The sequence below is a fragment of the Zootoca vivipara genome, chromosome 7 (assembly GCF_965207765.1).
Source record: "Zootoca vivipara chromosome 7, rZooViv2.hap1.1, whole genome shotgun sequence".
NCBI lineage: Eukaryota > Metazoa > Chordata > Lepidosauria > Squamata > Lacertidae > Zootoca > Zootoca vivipara.
In genome coordinates, this window is record NC_142590.1 from 10346693 (window position 1) to 10364976 (window position 18284).

Sequence of the window (18284 nt, forward strand, 5' to 3'; positions counted from 1 at the left end):
TTGTCTACATTTTTCTTCACTGAAAGTTGTTTGGAGACCTTTGGGTGACAAGCAACTGATAAATTCAACAAACAAACAATGTATTGATGCATTTCAATCATGAGTTGACCACATATGATGTATACACCTCCAGGAACCACAACTTTCCATGGAGTTTTTTTTTAGAAATGTTTGGATGTCCTACAAACATTGCATTCAGCCCACAGTGACAAAGTAGGGGAGCTGTCCTTTTCCATGACAGTACTCAAACCTTTTATCTGTTGCCTTGTAGGAGGTCTTTGGGAGAAGTAAAGGCTGAGGAGTAAACTCTACAAAAATCTGGACTGGAGACCCTGGACTTCCGATTGGCAGCCATTCCGGACGGATGAGGGAATTCTCGCTCCGAGATTCCCTAGCGCTTTGAAGGACGGGGGACATCGCATGAGCCCCGTGGACCCCCAAACAAACCTCAGATAGGCGTTCTGAGGACGTGGGATTTGGTGGGAAAGACTCTTCTTACTTGAAGAAACACTGGGCTGAAGCTAGACAGTACACAGCAGCGATAGCCAAACATGGCGACCTTCAGATGTTACTTGACTACAACTCCCATCAGCCCCAGCCAGCATGGCCAGTGCTCTGGGATGGCCAATGGCATTGGGAGTTGTGGTCCAGCAATGTCTGGAGGCATATGGCTGCTACTAGCCCAGGCATAGACAAACTTGGCCCTCCAGATGTTTTGGGACTAAAACTCCCATTATCTCCAGTTAACAGGACCAGTGGTCAGGGATGATGGGAGTTGTAGTCCCAAAACATCTGGAGCACTGAGTTTGCCTATGCCTGTACTAGCCTATATCTCTGTCCAAGATCTCCAGATTTACCATTTCCGAGGGTTTTTTAAACTGGATTTTCTGCAGGATAATATGGGGAAATAATATGGGGCTTTATACTTTATCATTTATACTTTAAACTGCATCGTTTTCTTACAGAGAAAACACTTAGATGTTGACAAACACACACACTCCCCTCATGGGAAAGCACATGAAATTTATAGCACATGCATCTTACAGCAGCATTTTCCCTCCTTTGACAATGACCGTTCCCCACATAAAGGGGAGGTGCATTTTGCGCAGTCGCGTACAGCCCCTTGGGATCCCTGAGGCAGCCCTGGAAGTTTGGAAGCCGGCACTGCCTCCCTGGGGCTGGATACTGGTGTTCTCCGCCCACTCAGTTAGCCGTCCAATCCAGCTCAGGGAGGTGTGCCGGGGGGATTGGCCAGGTAGGAACAGGTAGCCTTACCTTGCACACGGTGGAAGTAGAGCCATTCTTGGGAAGCAGCTGGCAGATTCAGAGCTTTCCCACCCTCCACTCCCTAAATTAATGCTTGCATTACAGGTAATTTCCTTCCACAGGCACACAGGCACTGCTACGACAAGGCTGCTGTTGAAGGGCTGGAAAGGAATTTCCCTGCATTGGCAGGTTTCGCCTTTCCCGTAGCAATTCGTCACAACTTGGCGGATGCAGGCCTTGGGCGGAATCCTTTAGTCATTTACATAAATGGGCAGGGCATGGGGGCGGTGACCCCCCCGCCCCCATTGAGGCGGCGATAACAGGGTTCCTGTAAATGGGGCAAAAGGGGGGGCATTGACCATACACATAGGCCGTCGTTGCCCTCCCCCTCCAGTGGCTGCAATCAAGGGGGGCGGGCTATCTGCTTGAACATATGTTCTCCAGAGTTAGGCCAACCCCCACACATGCTGGACAACCCTGAAAATCACCCCACCCCCGGCTGGGGGCTGGAAGGGATATACGCCCAACGCCTGAGCCAAGGTCTCCCTACATCTGAACTCTTAATCAAGTTGTGGCCAATTTTAATCCCATCAAACGTGGTCTTGTGTCATTATTCCGCTCGGGGGCTGCCCGGGGTAAGGGTAATAGTCTGCATGCATATACAGCAAAATGCTTACATATATGATTGTTATATGTGGCCATCTACACTTGCACTGAAATATCATGGGGAAAATCTCTCCCCCCCCCCACCCTGATATATTTTTACACAAGAAGACATGGCCTCCAACATTTCTCCGATGAAAATAGGGACGTCTTAAGGGAAAGCAGGACATTCCGGGATCAAATCAAAAACTGGGATGGCTTTTGTAAATCTGGGTCTGTCTCTGGAAAACAGGAACACCTGGAGGGTCTGTGACACATTTACCCAAAACCATTTATATATTTTTTTATCCGTGGTTACTATATTTAGGCTATTCACTCAGCCTAAATATAGGGAACTGAGAACCAGCTTAATCACCCTAAAAGCACATAAGACAGTGATAACTGTAAGATCACCATCTATTTTCCAACTGTTGAGGTCTAGATCTTGCAAAAAAATAAATAAATAATTGCATTCAACTTTATTCCTGCCCACCTAGCAGTTCGAAAGCACGTCAAAGTGCAAGTAGATAAATAGGTACCGCTCCAGCGGGAAGGTAAATGGTGTTTCTGTGTGCTGCTCTGGTTCGCCAGAAGCGGCTTTGTCATGCTGGCCACATGACCCGGAAGCTGTCTGCAGACAAACGCCGGCTCCCTCGGCCAATAACGCAAGATGAGCGCCGCAACCCCAGAGTCGTCCGCGACTGGACCTAACGGTCAGGGGTACCTTTACCTTTTTTATTCCAGCACACTTTGCACCAATTCCCTATTTTGGGTTGCATGGCTCATGTTAGCTGTTACAAATACAAAATGTCTCTCCATACTGAAAACCGTGTGTTGTTCTGTACTGGCCTGTTATCTCGGAAACCGCTGCAAGATGTGTTGGCATAAAAACCCCATACCAGATTAAAAGAGGTCACATGATGGGAAGAAGATAAGTCAACCTGGGCTGGCTGACGCACAACACTGTCAGCTTCACTTTAGTTCACTGGGGTTGATGAGAGGGTTAGTGGATTTACTCAATCTATCCTCTTTAGCAGTTCCTTCTTTGGAATGATGGAAACATTTTAAATGCACCCGGGTCAAAATTTCACTCAAAATTAAAAGTTATGTGAACTTGGCCAACAAAGTTGAAAGTGATTATTTTGCCATTAGTGGCAGCAAGAACAACAACATTGAACCTCTGTTTTCTGCAGCTTGGCAATATTAACCAGCTTCTTATCCCAGTTACCATTGTCTCTCTCCCACCATGTCAGGAAAATAGGTGCCCTATTAATTTAGTTTGGTGTTGTTTAAACTTGTCAGAGCTTTTGGAAACATATCAACAAATAGCAAGTTTAATGGGTAATGGTATAAGCTCTTCAATGAAAGAAATTCTAAGTCTCATTCTAAGACTATTTATGTATGCAATCACAGCTGTGCGAATGCTATTGGCCCAGAGATGGAAAGAAGATAAAGTCCCTACCAGAGAAGAATGGCAGATCAAATTGATGGATTATGCCAAAATGGCTAAAATGATCGGAAGAACCAGAAACCAGGAAGATTTTAATAAGGAATGGGGGAAATATATAACTTATCTTAAAAACCGTTGCAAACAGTTAAAACCATTAGTAGGACTGGAACAACACCTGTAGTTTAATGGTGAATTTTGGACACAATGGAGAAGTAAAAGATTTGGATTATTATAAAAGATGCAGGAGGAAATCATTAACAATAGGACCCACAAAGGGAAGGAAGGAAGTCCAAGAGATTCTTTGGAATCCTGTTTCTATGTTGTAAAATTTTAATGTGAAAAACTAAGAACTGTAAGAACTTACAACATATGACCAGTTGGGATGTCAATGCAGGCCAACTCTCAGCTTACACAATTGCAAACTGACCCAGCTAATATTTCATGTGAACTGAGTGCGTACTCAGAACAAATCCCAGAATCCTCAGCAACATGCCAAGGATTCTGCTGGAGATTTTCAGGGTTGGCGTGATAGAATGCTTCACATGTGCAAGCGGCGAAATCCAGAAAAATACTTCCGGGTTTGCCACTTTCGCAACCCGAAGTTTACGTTACTCGAGAGTAACGTAACCCAAGGGTCTACTGTACTGGAGAACGGCACTGCAAAATTTGGAGAAGTGGGAATATGGGAGGATGCCTGTATTTCAGTTCACATATTGTTTCAGAAAATGGGAATCAGGCAGGTTTGTTTTTAAATGCGAACTGAGTTGAATTCCGCCCCTGCCCCCCGCAAAAAAATCCCTAGGCTAAATGCAGATATTCCATAAGTGGAATTCGACTCACACAAAGGCAGTTCCCAGTATTGATTCTCTGCTCCCTCTGCCAACCCGAGTACCCACAAAAACTGCTCTAGAGAATCAGGGCACCTTCCAAAACAGCATAGGAGTTGATATGAAGGGGTGCAGTAGAGGGAAGTCGGATAGAAAGTGGTAGGCAATTTTCACTTATTAGCGGAAGCTCTTATGCAGGCATCCCCAAACTGCGGCCCTCCAGATGTTTCGGCCTACAACTCCCATGATCCCTAGCTAACAGGATCAGTTGTTCGGAGAAGATGGGAATTGTAGTCCAAAACATCTGGAGGGCCGAAGTTTGGGGATGCCTCCCCTTTGGATCAAGCACCATGGTGTTTACAGAAGGATACTGCTGGTTCCATCCCTTGGGCCTCTTTCAGACTTAATGATAAACCATGATTTTATCATTATGAGGATGCACCTAGCCCCGTATGCTTGCCCTCACTTCTGGCATATCTGGGTGGAGGATATTTAAAGGTTTGAAGAACCACCAGAAGGCCCTCGGCGCTGGATCTCAGAGTCTGGGCTGAACAATGGGGGTGGAGATGCTCCTTCAGGTGAATTCCATGCCAATTCCATGCATTAGGAAAGGAATAGGAAATGAAACGGCTGATAAAACCATTATACAAATCTATGGTGTGGCCACATTTGGAATACTATGTATAGTTTTGGTTGCCTTACCTCAGAGAGGATATTGTAGAGTTGGGATGGGGGGGGGAGGTTCAGGAAAGGACCATCAAAATGTTCAATGGGATGGAGTGACTCACCTGTGCAGAACGGCTGTAGCATTTGGCACCTTTTTGGTTTACAGAAAAGGCAAATAATATGTAACATGACAGAAGTTTATGAAAGAATGCATGGCACGGAGAAAGTGCATAGAGAAAAGTTTTTCTCCCTCTCTCATAACACGTGGACATCCAACGAATGTGGGAAGATACGGGACAGATAAAAGAAATTACTTCTTCGCACAGTACATAATTGAACTATGGAACTTGGTCCCACAAGAGGCAGTGATGGCCAACAATTTGGATGCCTTAAAAAGTGGATTAGGCACATTCATGGACAAGCCTATCAATGGCTACTACCTCTACTGTCAAAGGGAATATATATCCAGTTATGGTTGCTGGGAACGTCAGGTTGGCAGAGTGCTGTTGCGCTCATGCAAGCTTCTCACTGGCATCTGCTTGGCCACAGTGACAACAGGATATTGGCCTAGGGGTGTGCCGTTGGCCTGATCCAGGATGCTTGTCTTGCATTCTAATAATAATAATAGTAATAGTAATAGTAATAGTAATAGTAATAATAATAATAATAATAATAATAATAATAATAATTTATTTATACCCTGCCCATCTGGCCGGGTTCCCCCAGCCACTCTGGGCAGCTTCCAACAAAATATTAAAATACAGAAATCCATCAAACATTAAAAGCTTCCCTAAACAGGGCTGCCTTGAGATGCCTTCTTACGTTCAATCAACCACTGTTTAGCATCATGTACAAACCTAGTATACCTGAAGGAGCGTCTCCAGCCCCATCGTTCAGCCCAGACACTGAAGTTCAGCTCCGAGGGCCTTCTGGCGGTTCCCTCCCTGTGGGAAGTGAGGTTACAGGGAACCAGGCAGAGGACCTTCTCGGTGGTGGCACCCACCCGGTGGAACGCCCTCCCATCAGATGTCAAGGAAATAAACAACTATCTGACTTTTAGAAGACATCTGAAGGCAGCCCTGTTTAGGGAAGTTTTGAATGTCTGATGTTTTATTGTGTTTTTAATATTCTGTTGGGAGCCGCTCAGAGTGGCTAGGGAAACAACCCAGTCAGATGGGCGGGGTACAAATAATAATAAATAACAATAACAACAACAACAACAGCTGCTAAACACTGGGTTGGCATCTATCTGGTATCCGCTGCCAACCTGTTCGGACATTGTCAGTTCTGGGCCCCTGAGCATATATGTGAAATTAAGACATTTTTGCCCCAACATCCATCACTTCACTCCTGTTCACACTGAGCCACATTCACCATTTTACCACCCATTCACTCGGTTTGGAAAGGTCCTTTTGAAGCTCTTCACAATCTGTTTTGGCTTTAACAGCCACGACTTATTTAGTATCATCAGCAAATGTGGCCATCTCACTGCCCACTCCTAACTATCAGAGTTTCCCAAACTTGGATCTCCAGCTATTTTTGGACTACAACTCCCATCATCCCTAGCTAGCAGGATCAGTGGTCAGGGATGATGGGAACTGCAGTCCCCAAACAGCTGAAGGCCCAAGTTTGGGAAACCCTGCTCTAGATCAGGGGTCCCCAGACTACGGCCCCCGGGCCGGATGCGGCCCAATTGGCCTCCCAATCCAGCCCGCGACGACCCCCGCCGCCCGCTGCCACCGCCCGCTCTTACAGCGCCCAGCGCGGCGGCGATCTTCCAAATCGGCCAAAAAGCACCGAAAATCCTTTGTGCGCATGCGTATGGGCCTCTCCCGACCCAGAAGAGGTCATTTCCGGTGCACTTCTGGGTCGGGGGAGGCCCATATGCATGCGCACAAGCGATTTTTCCGACCGGGAAGCGCGCCAGTGCGCCAGTAAGTGTGTGTGCGCATGCGCACGGGCGCGCACTCCCCCGCCCAAAGCCCGGTAAGTCTGGGGACCCCTGCTCTAGATCATTTGTGAAGAAGTTAAAACTTTCAGGTCCAAATACCGCTCTTTGGGGGACTCTACTTTCTACATCCCTCTATCAGGAGAACTGCCCATTTATTCCTCCTCTCTGCTTCCTGCTTCTTTACCAGTTCCTGATCCACAGGAGAACCTCTCCTTTTATCCCATGACTGCTAAACTTACTCAGGAGCCTTACCCTGTCAAAAGCTTTTTCAAAGTCTAAGTACACTATGTCAACCTCTATCTATTGTTGTTGTCGATGGCATCTGTCTGTCTCAGGAGACGATGGAAGAGTAAAGTCAAACCATTGGAGAGTTACAGCACCTGCTGTGGCTGTAGAGACCGACATGGGAGAGACATGTTTTATGGCAGGTAGGGCAGATGAAGGCGTCCAGATTTGCTTGTTGAAACTACTAAAGAACCTTAATAAGCATGTAAGACAGGATTTGCCCTTGCAGAAGCCAGGCTGCTTCTGCTTCAGCAAGGTGTGTTCTTCTGTCTGCTTAACTATTTTATCTTTAACAATAATTTTCCCAGGACAGGAGCGAAAGCTTCTAATCTGCTCCTTGTGATGATACCCGAAGAGAGGATGGGAGGGAGCAGAAACACAGGAGGCCTGATGCAAAGACACATGGCAATTAACTATTATTAACCTGCTACTTTTTACAGTAAGCTTCAATTTTTATAAATGCCTCCAAATGTCAGTTAAATAAGCATTATCAGCATCACACCTCCACTAAATATTAGGAGACTTGATACATTTCGCTGTGTATAAATAAGTTCTCTTTGACATTAAAACAGATTGAAACATAGTGTTCTGTTTGTCTACTTATGTGCAGGAAAATGGCATGGAGATGTTAAGGTAAATATACATAAAATATATTCCTCTGCATTTAAATCTATCAAAACTTTTTCTGAGACAAATCTTTGGCTTTTGATTATTCTTTAATAATCTGTTAAAAATGGACAGCACCCTATTTCCCCTTGAATTATGCAAAACCTTATCGTTATAAACTCATTTGGTTGAAAATCATGAAAAAAACATAGAACCTTTTATTTTACAGCGAAACAACTTTTTTTAATATGAGATCACTAATATCATTCATTCTTAGTTAAGCTTTTCTGGCCCAAAATAAAAATAAAAAAGTTGCATGCTATAGGACCAATTTTACTGTTGAATAATAAAAAAGACAAAAAGATGAGAGCATAAGAAAAAGTAATATGTAAAAGAAAGAAAATAAGTAAATAATAAAAAGCAAAGAAGAATTAAAACAGACTTTAAAAGCCATGCAGTATCATAAAAAAATGAATAACAGATCATAATAACCATTGGAATCCAGAATATATCTCTTAATTCCTCACTTTTGTGATTCTATGCCTTTTAAAATCTGTGTTAGTATTTTTCCTCTCAATTTCTTTCCCCCCCTTTTTGCAGTTTTCCTTTTGTTTTCTCTTGTGATTTTATGTATCAGCAAGGATGGAACAAGCGTACTCACATTACGCCAGATCCAAAGCTACGCTGCTGCTATGCCTGCAGACCAGCCACTGAATCCTATGTGTGCCCAGCCTGCAAAGCGGGAGGGGAAACAAACATAAAATAAGTATTATATTTAAAAAAATATATGAATGGTTGAAAAACAACAGCTAAACACGCTCCTGGCATCTTCAATACTCACCAAGCAGGGACTGTGTGGTCAGTGCAACCCATAGAGGGTGGTAATCAATGTATTGACAATGGTTGTGGCATGCTCCCAGCACATCCTCACACATCCCATCAAATGTGCTCTCCCAGTCCATCAGCCCCAGTAGCCCAGACAGCAAAACTCCCAGTGCTTCCAGTACCTAGACATCCCTGAGAACTCTACAGGCAGGGTATCATATCTCCTTATGTTCCCCTCCATCGGCAGTTTTGGCATACTCATGAAGTGGGAAGGAAGGAGAAGATGGATACACGTAGCTCCTTGGACAGAATTCAACAACCATCTAAAGGTAAAAAGGTAAAGGACCCCTGGACAGTTAATCCAATCAAAGGTGACTATGGGGTTGTGGCACTCATCTTGCTTTCAGGCCGAGGGAGCCGGTGTTCATCCACAGACAGCTTTCCAGGTCATGCGGCCAGCAGGACTAAACCGCTTCTTGGGCAACGGGACACCGTGACGGAAACCAGAGCACACAGAAACGCCGATCGCGTTCCCGCCACAGCGGTACCAATTTATCTACTTGCACTGGTGTGCTTTCAAACTGCTAGGTTGGCAAGAGCTGGGACAGAACAATGGGAGCTCACTCCGTCGCAGGGATTCGAACCAACATTTTCCAAATGAAAATAGAGACATCCTATTTAATAATAATGAGGGACCCAGGTGGCGCTGTGGGTTAAACCACTGAGCCTAGGGCTTGCTGATCAGAAGGTTGGCGGTTCGAATCCCTGTGACGGGGTGAGCTCCCGTTGCTTGGTCCCAGCTCCTGCCAACCTAGCAGTTCGAAAGCACGTCAAAATGCAAGTACTGTAGATAAATAGGAACCGCTACAGCAGGAAGGTAAACGGCGTTTCCATGTGCTGCTCTGGTTTGCCAGAAGCGGCTTTGTCATGCTAGCCACATGACCTGGAAGCTATACGCCGGCTCCCTCGGCCAATAATGCGAGATGAGCGCGCAACCCCAGAGTTGGTCACGACTGGACCTAATGGTGAGGGGTCCCTTTACCTTTACCTTTTCATTTAATAATGATAATAATAATAATAATACCCCACCCATCTGACCGAGTTGCCCCAGCCACTCTGGGCAGCTTCCAACATATATATAAAAATAATGAAACATTAAACATTTTTTTTAGATGTCTTCTAAAGGTCGCATAGTTACTTGTCTGCTCAGCTCAGGGGTCACCTGACTCCATACCCTCCAAGATTTCTCTGATGAAAATAGGGATACCCTATAGGAAAAGCGGGACATTCCTGGATCAAATCAGAAACTGGCGTGGCTTCTGTAAATCCCAGGACTTTCCCTTGAAAATTGGGACACTTGGAGGGTCTGCAATGCCTCATGATGGTGGTCTGGGCTCCAGAATCTTGGATGTAATAAAAAGATGGATGGTACAAACAGCCACTGTTTGCATCTGTGAAATGCTGAAGGGAATGCATGTGGCAAAATGAGTGATGGGGGGCAGATATGGGGGTGATATCCTGGGCCAACTCATTGTCCCACAGCCTCAGTGTTTTTGCAAGCTTTGCAAGGGAGGAGACCAGCCAAGCGTGCTCCCTCCTTAATGCACTTGTTCCTTACTGGTCCTTAAGCTGTTGTCCTTGAAGGAAGAGCAGAACTGCACCCTCAGTGAGCAACACAGATTTCTTTCTTATTGTTTTTATCCAAGATGAGCCGTCCGGGTGTTCCACTTACAAAGAAAGGTGTGGTTTCTCTGCCTCCCCCTCCCTTGCTCTGGTTTATGTTTATTTTTAAAAGCTGAGGGTTAAAAAAAGTAAAACGAGTCAATTAATATTTAAAACTGCTTTGGGCTTTCACCACTGAATGGAAAACCACGGGACTTAAATTCTCCGCTCAAGGACATTTGTTTCCTTTCTAATTAATTCTAAATTTAATCCTGCTTTCTAAATTTAGTCTCGAGAAAGACACAAGAATAGCCCCAGAGGGCATGGGTTAAATTAGGTCTTACGGAATCACCTGATAATGCAGTTTTGAACATCTTGTGGGTGGGGAGGTAAAGGAGTTAGTTAAAATTCCAAGATGGCTTAAAAAAAAACAACAGCATTAGGTAATTCTTCGACAGAAAAGTAGGGTGCCTAATTATCTTACGTTGATAAGTAGGGAATGTTGTTGTTTAGTTGTATAGTTGTGTCCGACTCTTCGTGACCCCATGGACCAGAGCACACCAGACACTCCTGTCTTCCACTGCTTCCCGCAGTTTGGTCAAACTCATGTTGATAGTGAATGCCATCTTAATATTTTCTGAATTCATTTTAATAATGGTTTTTATATACCACAGTCAGTGGCTCACATGCTTCTGACTTGCACTCTTTATAAAGATTTGAGGAGTGAGGTTATTACCCCTCTATTATTGTCCATGTTGGGTCACGCAACCATTGCTACTGTGTCATTTCTCTTAGCAGATCAAGATGATCGGGGGGGGGGGGGCAATTAGAATAAGATCTATGATTGGATTATTGATGTAACCTCCCAAAATGTATTTTCCGTAGTTAAGTTTTTACCTCTATCTTCAGTACATTCTATTTTATTTTATTGCTATGGCTAGTGGCCGATGCAAATAATTAAAAAGAAAACATTGGGGTTATTCCAGGATCTGTAAATGTAGATCCCAAAGGCAATTTCTAGGAGCCACACATTTTGTATTTGGGATTTTGAACACCTACAATCCTTTGCATCTGATACCAAATGAGAAAGAGAAGTTCCCATTTTTTTAAATTTTTGCCAAAGTTCCCGAGTTATTCTCCAAAGAGACAACCGGTGGATTTTCAAACCTGAGTCATGTTCTCTTTTTAGATGATGGTAATCTACTCTCTGCTGTATTGGATCGCAAGCAACTCGGGTCATTTCGCTGGAAGACAGATACAAAAATTCTCAGAGTTGAAAGTGGTCTTAGATATCATTGTCAATGTTTGCACACTCCTCCCATCCCTGTTGTATGTTTTTGTGAAGCTTTAAAACCTACAAATCCAGCTTGTGCGGAAAAGACAGTGGAACAGGAGAAACACACTGGGAAATGCTTGTAGCATACAGTCTTATATATGTTACAGTGAATACACAGTATACGATTTATCATAGTTTTATGCTCTCAAATGTTTGCAAGGACATTCTTGTAATCAATAAACTCTTTGCTGTTTCACCAATTTTGTTCAGATTTTATTTTGAGGGCCTCTGACCCACTTCTAACATCAAACAAATGCTGTCAATACCTGACAAACTTTGTCCAGTGGATAGTGTCAGTCATAACTGTTGCGTGTCGAGGTACCAAGATATCCCCCCAATAACTCACACATCACACAATATTTAAGTTTGAGGTTTTTGGCATTAATTTTGGCCACAGCTTTATTTAAATAAAACTGAATGTGAGTGGTTGCTTAGGCATTGGTTCTTGCCATCTGTCCCCCGCCTGGGACAGATCTGACTCCCACTAGCCTAGTAGGGGAGCCAGTAGGTGAGCACCGTCTGGGAGAGATCAGGGTAGGGGCCCAAGGCTTTGACGTCATCCCTCCAATGCTCCCCGAGGCTCATGCCCTGGCCCCTAACGGGGATAAATGGACAAACATGTAGAGCCCCAGGATTCCTTTAACGGAATACCCCTAAAGGCAGCAGCAACCATGAGGGGCAGGCCCAGCCAAAATCCCTACCCCTCCACCAATTAATTTGAACCAATGCCTAACCGCCAACCTTACAAATTGTGACTTATTGCAGCGTAGTAGGCAAAAACCACCTGGCACCAGCCAATCGGCCAAGTGGCAAAATTCCTACCAGGCCCCTGATCCAAAACAGGCGACCCCATGACAGGCGCAGCAAGGTCAAGCGAGAACACCTAAAATAAGGGGAGGGCGGGCAGGAGATTCGATGCAAGCAGCAAAAGTGGGAAGAAAGCCGCTCGCTAAGCATATATAGGGTAAGGCTGTCAATCAATCATTTGCTACATGCGAAATTCCCCAGCAACAGCTCAACCCACCAATCAACCACGTGGCCATCCAAAACTGACCCGCCTCTCCAACCCTGAGATATCTTGTTAACCCTTCCGCAACCCATGTTCTACTTTAAGGGTAGAACCTGCTTTAACATCCACAACGTGCACCAAATTTTTGTCTGGGAATTTTGATATCCGGCAAATCTCAGACAACTACTGACATCTACATCTCTCTGGATGCAAATTCCAAAAGCAAAACACACACACACACAAAACACAAAACTGAATAGGAGATTAAAGGCTTTATAATTAGCGAGAAGCAAAGATATGAATCCCATGCACTTAAATTCTAGGGTGAAGCTGTCATTGACCTAACTGGGGCAGAATCAGGTTCCTCGTCTGAGGCAAGTTCTTTAATTACTGTGCATAGCAGAGGCCCATCTGCTGCCTTTGGTGGCTGTTGCTTGTGGTTTTGTAACACTCCAAGAAATGTAGCAGCGCCGACCTAACAAACCAGGCCACAGGAAACAAAGATTTTTGGAAATAAAAGCATATCAGACTTTTATAATTGCAACGTAATTTTATATCAGTGCCTCAGCGGATCAACAAATTTCAGCAGTGATCAGTACCTGATTCTGCCCCATTCTGGAGAAGTTATTTGATTCTATTTATTTATTGAATTTATATACTGCCCTATTGATCCTCAAGCGTAAACTTCCAGGAGGTGCCAGAGGCTGCAGTGGGAAGGGGAGGGGGGGGACAAGGAAGACCACATTTTTATGGACCCTATTCCGTCGGTGAGAATCTAGGAGACTGGGGTTCGAATCCCCATTTATCCATGACACTCACTGCGTTCCTTTTGGCCACTCTCAGTCTCCCAGCCTGAATCTAGTGCTTTTTTCTGGGGGGGATGCAAAGGTACACATACCTCTAAACATTTTGGGAATCTTTGTACTTTTGTCCGTTTACTGTATTTCTTCCTCCCGATTTGAACTATAAAAGGATGGTTTTCTCGAGTCAAAATGAGAGTACCCCTAAACATCTTTTTAGAAAGAAAAAACAGCACTGCCTAAATCTATTCACAGGGTGGCTGTGAGTATATAATGGGGGGGGGAACCAGGAGGAAATGTGAAATATGCATGTAATAGTAAATTGAATGGGAAACATGTTTAGTGATCCATTTCATACTAACCAGGTGGAGCTAAGGAAGAACCTTATACATGGGTAGGCAAACTAAGGCCCGGGGGCCGGATGCGGCCCAATCACCTTCCAAATCCGGCCCGTGGACAGTCCGGGAATCAGCGTGTTTTTACATGGGTATAATGTGTCTTTTATTTAAAATGCATCTCTGGGTTATTTGTGGGGCCTGCCTGGTGTTTTTACATGAGTAGAATATGTGCTTTTATTTAAAATGCATCTCGTTAAAAGATTTTGGGAAATGATATATAATGAACTGAAAAAGATTTTTAAATATACCTTTCCCAAAAAACCAGAGGCATTTTTGTTAGGAATTATGGGAGAGGAGATTGTGAAAGAAGATCAAGTACTGTTTATGTATGCGACAACCGCGGCTAGGACATTGTTGGTCCAAAAATGGAAAACTCAGGAATTACCAACGATTGACGAGTGGCAGATGAAAATGATAGAATATGCAGACTTAGCAAGACTGACTTGCAAGATACGAAACCAGGGATAGACAAAGTTCCGAAAAGACTGGAGTAAATTTGTTGACTATATGGAGAAAAATTGTAGAAGTTTAAAAACACTTGCAGGATTGAAATAAATCCTACGATCTGATTAAAGTAAGGATAATAAAGATCTGCAAGATAGGAGTAAATAAGAAAACCGTGTGAAGGGAGGGAGGGAAGTCACAGCTCGGCAGAGCTAAATGAGATGGGTGAACTTAAGATGAATTGTACAAAAAATTGTTGTTTTGTTTGTGGATTTGGAAAATTTGAATAAAAATTATTATATATATAAAAAATGCATCTCTGGGTTATTTGTGGGGCATAGGAATTCATTCATCCCCCACCCCAAAAAATAGTCCGCCCCCCCAAGGTCTGAGGGACAGTGGACCGGCCCCCTGCTGAAAAAGTTTGCTGACCCCTGACCTAATAGATTGGGACAGAAGCAGGAGGAGACATGGTGGGAGAAAGGAAAAGTCAGGGAGAATTTTGTGGGTCAGAGGTGAAACCAGGGTAGAATCCGGGAACACAGACATATCCTGAATTTAAGGCGGGGAGAACCTTACAATCTTATGGAAAGCCGATAATTCCATCTTAGAGTATCACAGAACAGTGCAGTTGGAACAGCTGAAAGGGAATCCCAACTTGATTTATTACACATATTTTGTCACTGCCCATTTTGTACAAACATTTGAAAACATTTTCCAAAGACGTATTTAACTTGGTGGGAAAGAAGCCAAGCCTGATTTTAATCAACAAAATACAGTATCAATGTTTCTAACCCTTTAAGTAACTTCAGCAACCTCGGCAACAATCGTGAACATACTTACTAGGGCATAAGCCCCTCTGAATATTATGCATATTATTTATTAAATTTGTACGCCGCCCTTCATCTGTAGATGTCCGGGCAGTTTACAGCATAGAAATACAAGATAAAACACAGACTTGTAAAAGAGTATTGGGAAATGATCCATAACGAATTGAAAAAAATATATATTTAAAAGTACTATCCCCAAAAAACCAGAGTCCTTTTTGTTGGGGATAATTCAGATGGAAATCCCCAGGTGTCAAAAAAGGTTATCTATGTATGCCACTACTGCGGCCCACGTTTTGTTAGCCCCCAAATGGAAAACAAGCAAGGTCCCAACCAAAGAAGAATTGACCAACTTAAGTTGACAGAATATGCGCAGCTTGCAGACTTAACATACAGAATTAGAGAACAAGAAGAACATACATTTAGAGAAGACTTGAAAATGTTTATTGAATATATGGAGGAGGGGAATTGTGTACACTTGAAAACACTGGCAGCATTAAGATAAATTCAACAGTGTAAATAAGTTTTGATGGATGTAATAATGGAATACTTATTTAGTTTATGTAAAATGTGCAGGGATTTTTGGTATGCAAAATGAACCATGGAAAGAGAAGGGAAGTCATTGATATTGCAAGGATGTTTAAATGAGTATTTAAAATCATAAAACAAAAAATCTATCTATCTATCTATCATCTATCTATCTATCTATCTATCTATCTATCTATCTATCTATTACAAGATAAAACACAAAATATGTAATAAAAACAAGAAGAAACCAAACCAACCCCCCCCCCCCCACAAACACATTTAAAAAGACATGGGATGTTAGTCAGCCAAAAGTCTGGTTGAAGGGGAATGTTTTCGCCTGGCACCTAAAGACGTATAATGAAGGTGCCAGCCAAACCTCCCTGGGAAGACCATTCCACAAATGGGGGGCCACTACAGAAAAGGCCCGTTCTCGTGTTGCCACCCTCCAGACCTCTTGTGGAGGAGGCACACAAACGGAGGGCCTCATAAGATGATCACAGAGTCCGGGTAAGTTCCGATGGAAAGTGATGGTCCTTGGGAGTTACTTCCAATATTAACACGCAATGGATTCAATGGTCAATTGGTAAACTTGGCGTTCCAGGTGCACTTGCTAAGAATTTGCTTTCACTGAAAACTCTTACTGTCTTTTCAGTGATCCAACTTCCAAGTCAATGTGTTTTGTGGAACATGGATGGTAGGTGTTTGTGTGGGATGTGGCAGCCAAGCTTCCTTTTAAGTGACTGGATTTCCTACCCTACATCTTTCATCCTATGTAAACGCAATCAAAAACATCCACAGCTTGCTCCTAGTAGAAAGACCCATCAACCTAAAATTTTATAAGTTTTGGGAGTAAATGGTAAAAAAAGGTAAAGGACCCCTGGATTGTTAAGTCCAGTCAAAGGCGACTATGGCGTTGTGGCGCTCATCTCGCTTTCAGGCTGAGGGAGCCGGCGTTTGTCCACAGACAGCTTTCCGCGTCATGTGGCCAGTAGGACTAAACCACTTCTGGCACAACGGGACACTGTGATGGAAACCAGAGCGCACAGAAACACCATTTACCTTCTTGCTGCATCGGTACCTATTTATCTATTTGCACTGGCATGCTTTCAAACTGCTAGGTTGGCAGAAGCTGGGACAGAGCAATGGGAGCTCACCCCGTCACGGGGATTCAAACTGCCTACCTTCCGATCGGCAAGCCCGAGAGGCTCAGTGATTTAGACCACCCTGGGCGCAACAATAAGTTCTCCTCCTCCCCTTCTTAAAACACATTCTAAAGACTATGTACAGTACAAGTGAATTAAAAACAACATAAAGGAATCTACCTTGTCAGCTCAGGGGCTCGGCTCCAGGTTTCCCCAGTGTAACCACCAATGTCCTCAATTGGTTGACGCTCAGGCAAATGTGGCTCCCCAGCAGCCTTCTACTCGAAGATAGAAAGATCTGGAGAGGAGATTGAGGCCTCAGGATCATGATGACCCTAACAGAAATAGCTCTGTACAGGTAAGAGGATTACTATAAAGGAATTAGCAAATTCTGTTAATTAGCGTGGACCAATGAAATGTCAGGCTTCCCAAAGGTTTAAGGGATTTGATACATAGATATAATTGAGAAGAAAACAGGGAGGGCGGGGGAAGAGAGAAAAGAAAGAGCCAGTCAAAGTTGTGAATGGGATCTAAATATTGTGGCCAGTTCTTCCATAAGGCATCACTAGCAGGAAAAATTAGAAGAGGAAACTTCAGTTGTTTGAAGAAAGTTTTAATACCTTTCAGTATATATTTTTTTTAAAGGGGTATGGTTTAAATGGCAGTTCTCACCAAGGGTACGAGTTTGACTGTAATGGTGTTTCCTCTTGTTTCCTACCCCAATCAACAGAAGGATAAAATGCCCCGTTATCTGTAGAAATAGAAATAAGCAAATCTTTCTAATTGTACCACTTTTTAGTTGGTTCCGCAGTATTTTCACATTCAGACTGAGCAAAAGTCACAGTGGCATGCTGCAATTGTTCCTACTCTGGCACGCTTAACACCAACTGTACCATTTTGTCCCAAATTCTTTGCCATATTTCAGATAATCTTTTTGCCTTCCTCCCCTTTAGGTTATAACTATGTTCAGTCCTAGAAAAACATCTACTTCTGCTTCATTGACAATGCAAAAGCATTTGACTATGTCAATCACAGCAAACTATGGCAAGTTCTTAAAGAAATGGGAGTGCCTGATCACCTCATCTGTCTCTGTGTGGGACAAGAAGCTACAGCTAGAACTGGATATGAATAACTGATTGGTTCAAAATTGGGAAAGGAGTACAAGGCTGTATATTGTCTCCCTGCTTATTTAACTTATATGCAGAATTCATCATGTGAAAGGCTGGACTGGATGAATCCCAAGATGGAATTAAGATTGCCGGAAGAAATATCAACAACCTCAGATATGCTGATGACACAACCTTGATGGCGGAAAGTGAGGAGGAATTAAAGAACCTTTTGATGTGGGTGAAAGAGGAGAGCGCAAAATATGATCTGAAGCTCAACATCAAAGAAACCAAGATCATGGCCACTGGTCCCATAACCTCCTGGCAAATAGAAGGGGAAGAAATGGAGGCAGTGAGAGATTTTACTTTCTTGGGCTCCCTGATCACTGCAGATGGTGGCAGCAGTCACGAAATTAAAAGATGCCTGCTTCTTGGGAGAAAAGCAATGACAAACCTAGACAGCATCTTAAAAAGCAGAGACATCACCTTGCTGACAAAGGTCCGTATGGTTAAA

The 18284-nt window shown here is 43.6% G+C and overlaps 1 protein-coding gene across 37 annotated transcripts in view; it reads right to left on the bottom strand.

The window, feature by feature from the left end:
- The window catches only part of PDC (phosducin), a 102770-nt gene that overhangs the window by 9080 nt on the left and 75406 nt on the right, over window positions 1-18284 (bottom strand). For 17 of the 37 annotated variants that reach the window (XM_088674900.1, XM_088674918.1, XM_088674899.1 and 14 more), the window contains 2 exons: window positions 16845-16962; window positions 8355-8425 (listed from right to left, as the gene is read on the bottom strand). The gene's annotated coding sequence lies outside the window, so the exon portion shown is untranslated. Of the gene's footprint in view, window positions 1-7054; window positions 7192-8354; window positions 8426-11347; window positions 11425-16844; window positions 17000-17336; window positions 17416-18284 lie in introns of all 37 variants that reach the window. The other 20 variants (XM_088674917.1, XM_088674914.1, XM_088674896.1 and 17 more) reach the window with 7 other exon arrangements.